Here is a 5,541-nt window from a genome sequence, read left to right as displayed (position 1 = left end):
TTAACAATGTACGACAGCAAGTGCATTCCCTACAGCAAAGTTGTCGTCAAAGCATTATGGCGAGTTGATAAATGCTAATTTTTGAAGAACGACTTTGATGCATTATACCTAAGCCAGAATCTTTAATGCGGGGCTGCAAGTCATATCAGAGGACTTATTAGGAGGGGAAAGGACTCCTCGCCAGTGTACGAAAGGAACGAAAGACTGCAACGTTCAAGTTTGGCGAGGATTGGCAAGCCCGTGTAGACGAACACCAAACTCGTACACGTATCGTTTAATGCAAAATGCAGAAGCGGTAGGTTGCATAATTAAAGGAACGTAAAGGTCACTTCAACGGACTAGCATAGATAAACGCGAGAGGCATAAGTTTACCAAATGCCACTGCACATATTTGAAACCCTTTTCCATATCTTAGAGTGAACTAAACCAACACAGTCGTTGCATTTGCAACTTGCACTTCTAGTTCCCTTCTATTCAAATTAGGCAAATGTTTTCGGCTCGGGTAATAAAACCATTGTACGTTCCATGTTGTGGGTAAATTTAGCTTATCATAATTTCCAATTTATGTACCAACGCATTTCTCTCAGCCTAAATACTAACACTACGAAGGGATGGACTAAACTCATCACCTAAAATAGTAATGAAGAAGTCTCATCCACTTTGGCCAGTTGGTGTTATTGAATTGCATTTGAGTGTGCTAAATTATGCGGCAGTCAAACTATCCGTTGATCGGCATTTCTCGACAATAGTCAACTCGACTTCTCCCTTCCGTCGGTTAGAATACCCTTCGACTGTTTGGCAAATGTCGGCACACAACTTGAATGTCTGTTTTTCTCAGACTGATTTGCGCCCCCAACTTTGCTACTTTTACTCGCACGACGATTTCTTTGGCGGTGAATTTGAAAACTGTTTTGTGGCAGTCTGCGGAGGCGAAACAAATTGAATTGAAATGTCACGGCTTTTGAGCAAGTCGAATTTTCATCAAGAACAAGTATAATCCTGTTTTCTCTCGGTGTTGAGTGGTTTGAGCGCGAAGTTGTTGTGTATGTGCATTTTAAATTATATTCTGATTTATTTAACTGACTAGACTGAGCCAACATTTGCGGGCAGTCATTGTGGCGCATACCGCGTTTTAGCCTCCCATTCTCTGTTATTCGTAGGCGAGCTTGGTCGTGAGCACCGGGTCGCTCCCCACTTTCTTGCTATTCTTTGCTTCGCTTCGCCCTTTCCAGGCACTGAAGAGTACGGGAAATTTAATTGCGAGGCAATCCTTCTAACTGAAGTGTAATGCACTGATAGGTCTCCATGATTTCTGAATATATGAGCACGTAAATCTCATTTTCCCATTTTGTTGTTGTCTTGTATTCCTAGTAAAAGGGAGGCTTCCACAATAAATTTATTAGACTAATCAAGGAGTCCTGACTACTTATGCTTCTGATTTCGTTAAGAATCCCGGAACATTCTCAATCCTACACTTACCAGTAAGTCCATCGTCATTGTCAGCGTTTGGACAAGGGCAGATGGTGGACTTGATGCACTAGCGAGTAGATGGCTTCAAGAAGGTAATTCGTTTGATGAAAGGCTTGCTGCACTCGACTACTGTTATCATAGGAAAGAGGTGAAATTACTTCCAGGTTTTTATGCTACTAAGAGAGGTGCACTAGTCACGCGAGTTATTTTGGGTTTTTAGCAGGATTCAAGAGTGGAAAAAACGGCACTCATCTTGATACCGTCTCCCTGCCGCATTTATTATCTTATTCTCTCCTACAGTATCGTGCTTCTGTGCTGATCAAAAGCAGAATGCTGTCCATGTTTGCGAAGCGCCTACTCTGAGTTGAGAACCATTGGAACTGCTATGGTCCCTGACCGACGCTTAAGAGGTGGGCGAATTTTGCACTGCTCTTAAGTAATTCATTGACTGACGTCTTATGTAGTCGTGTATGTCCACTGATTGCAAACATACCTACACTGCTGAACGCCGTTCCATGCAGGCGCTTCCCATCAGCATTTGCTCACGATCCTAGTTAACGGTGTCCTTCCGGACTGATGCCCAAATGCTGCTTGTCCTGGCTCGTGGTGCTGCCACATCGGTCTCCCTTTTCACAACATACTTATTAAAACAAATGTTACGATTCGCCTAGACCGCTTCTTTAACATTAATTGTTCCCATAGGTGCCCTACTTCTTCAAATTTAACAAATAGTAACGGGACACTGTATGTTTAGCAGATCCTTGTCAGAGTAAGACTAAATTGGGCCATTGAGAGTATCTGACTTGTCTTAAACATGCCACCATCAGCAAGCGTTCGCTTACAGTGATTTCTACGCGTGCAGTATTGTGGGCACAGTAACAGAAACCTGTCTTCGTCAAATTCATCTGTCCCGACTGTATGCTCAAAATGCAGCCGTTGGACTTAAATGGATAAAACGTTCCCCAATGTTGATGGATTCAACATTGGGGCACAAAATTTCTGTTAACAGTTTTGTGTTGACGAACCTTTAGAGTAGTGTTAGCGAGTGCCATATGAAAATCCTACATCAAGGAGTCGTCCCAATCCGAAACTGGTCAGCAAAAATAATGAAAACTGAAAGGTATTCCAAGTTAGCAAATTCCGGATACAGAAAAACACTTAACAATTTCTTGTCATTACCGGAGTGCTATTGTATGAGGGATGAAAAGCCCTGGGAAAGAAGTCCCTGTCTGATTTTTACACCTGACATTTCAGTTCAAACTGACATTTTGGAGGAGCAAATAGCAGGAGTATGGCACATGCCCATAGCTTCTCTCGGATCACTCTGTTCATCTTTTGTTAGGATTGAGTAAATGATCTATTTATCGACCTCTCCATCTCTCTATCTCTCTGTGAAATCGTGACTAGTTTCAGCCTTATGCGAATGCAATTTGCATTCTTGGCCTACCTATTGCCAAACAAAATTGGACGACATTGCATCTATTCTGCTTGATATCAATGGAAACCCTCTCATTGTGTCACGTGTATGTATCCAAGCCAAATGATTCCTTTCATTACAGGTCCATTTGCTATTTGGACACATTTCGAGTGCTGGTAAATTATGACACCATTAAATGTAACTTTCGTGTCGAGGCTAATCCATACATTTTTTGGGGTACATTTTGTGATGAAAATACACACATTTAGGGAATCTTATCAAATGAGAACACTCCCCCTGTGAATTAGTCGTCAGTAAACGCCCCATTAATGCCTTTTTCACTATCAAGATACCATGGAAAGCATTGCAAAGCAAATTGTTGTGAATGCTTGGCATATCCGCATAATCACGACACAGCGGAGTCAAGTTGTGCCACAATATTGGATAGTTAATATCACGATTCTCTAAGCTCTTATCTGCCATCAAAACCATATACGTGCCTTGTAAGTGGAACCTATAATTTAAAGTGCAATCTGATTCTCCCTCAAGAAGGCCTCCTGCAACTTATTCTAAATGATTCTGTACGATTTTAGCCGACTATTTGCGATGGTTTGTGCTAACGCATGATTCAGTCTGATTGTGGCTCCGCCAATGTGATGCACATTGGGGCTTCCAAATACTGGTTTGTGTCTGTGCCGGCTTAAAGACTGTTATTCCTGGTTGATTGGTCATGAGTCTCTATATGAGCAGACTGATTGACAGACATCCCAACGTCCTTAGTCTGCCCATTGGTCCAATAATTGCAAAGCATAAGAATTAGTGGTGATGAGATGAAGGATTGGGTACAATGATGGCTGTTTTGGGGTGATGCCTCTGTGCTAGCTCAAAAAGTGGCTTAAATGAAAGTTAAAATGGAAAGCCCTAATCAGACCGTTCTTTCCTCCTTCTTGCTCCGTAACATTGCTTCAGCGGTGCTAATAACATATCTCCCAGCTTAATTATGGTCCGTTATTTTAGTTGATTAGTAATGACTTTGGCCCCAATCACGTCTTCCATTTATGAATGCACATTTGACTTGTTAAGTGGCGTGATGGAATTAACCTCTGTAATTTACTGACAAGTGATGTAAATGGTGAAATTTTATGACCAGTTTTGCATAGCAACCTACCAGAGGGAACTTTGTTGATCCTATTTCCACCCACATGTGCACAAAGTCAAAGCGATACGATTGAGCATAAAAAGCATAAAAAGCAACCATCGGAAAATGACCCCCTCAGAACATCAACTAGGCTTCATGGATGTGATTTGCAATCAGCAGGGGGACTCATGAGAGCCAAAGCAGGGGGATCGGAATTAGCAGGGGAGGCGGCCTTCAGGGCGACAATGTGATGGAACAGTTTATCTGGGCTTCCAGTTTCATTGCATTCCATCCATACCTGTGATGTTTATTTGAATCCCAAAGGATGGCTTCTGGCAGTATAATGCACAATTTGATATATCCCATCCAAGAAGTGGTTGTGTTTATTTAGGAATACGCATATGCAATAATGCCTCCAATTTTTTTCCTTGAGTTCATGGATTTGACATATAAAGCATGTAAATTTGTATCTGTTTCCGTTTTTGACATGTCATTGCAGGTATTTGCGGTATTTTTTCACAACTTAAATGATGGGAAATGCCCGCTCTGCTGCCTAAAAAGACCCCAACCTATGTAGATACTACATCTGAGCATGAAGCGGCAAGATGTGATATTCGCAAAGTGCATACTTTGTGCATCCGAGTTCAAAGGGCTTTTCACCCTCATCCAAAGAGGTAAATTAAGCATTGGCATGCTTCTTTTATGCTTTCCTTGAGCCAGATAAACCCACAATCGAAAACGTCCTTACTCGGCATTAACCCAGCTTACCCTGAACGGTAGTTAGCTGATGCTCAGAATTTGGATCGGCACATTTTAAACTACTAACAATTTTAAAAGTGAAATGTCCATAATCTCCAAGTCGCCTTCTACGTCTGTGCATTATCCCAAAATTATAGTTCAAGAATCTATTTGAGATAATTTGCTCTTCGTGGATCTTGCCGATACGGAATGTATGAGGAGGTCTTAGGCCCTCAAGGCTGACCACTGATTGTCATTTCATAGTCCTGTCATCCGAACAAAGACAAAAGAAATACTGCAAAGTGAAAACAACTTTGTGGATTCCCACGTTCCTGCGAAAGGTCTAGGGAGTGCCTGCTGCACGCCCTCGGGAAAAGAGCCTAGGTAGGTCATTTAAGGCAACTGTCGACGGCTTCCAAAGCTTCACTCTTCTCATCGTTTTCCACAGGAAGATGGAACAGCGTTCATTACGTGTTTGCTCTCTACCTGCAGATGGACGAAATAGCCACCTGGTTAGCTGCAGTGTGGGGTGTTCTCCTGCCACGGAACTGATGGTAGTAATTTAATTGAAATTCGCAGGAATATCAAACAAGACAATTTCATTCATATGTTGCAGCTGGAGGCTTTTGGTAACCCTAGGCATATTTGTAATAGGTAGGATGTGTTTCACAGGACTGATGGTCCATTTCATGTTGTTTGGTAAGGTGGTCACCATTTGTAATGCACATCACAGTGGTTTAGCAACACTTGCATTCACCTTCTGAACCAAAGGGGAATG

The sequence above is a fragment of the Echinococcus granulosus genome (assembly GCF_000524195.1).
Source record: "Echinococcus granulosus chromosome Unknown EG_S00024, whole genome shotgun sequence".
Taxonomy (NCBI): Eukaryota; Metazoa; Platyhelminthes; class Cestoda; order Cyclophyllidea; family Taeniidae; genus Echinococcus; species Echinococcus granulosus.
The sequence above is the reverse complement of the archived record's forward strand: the minus strand, read 5'-3'. Positions refer to the sequence as shown.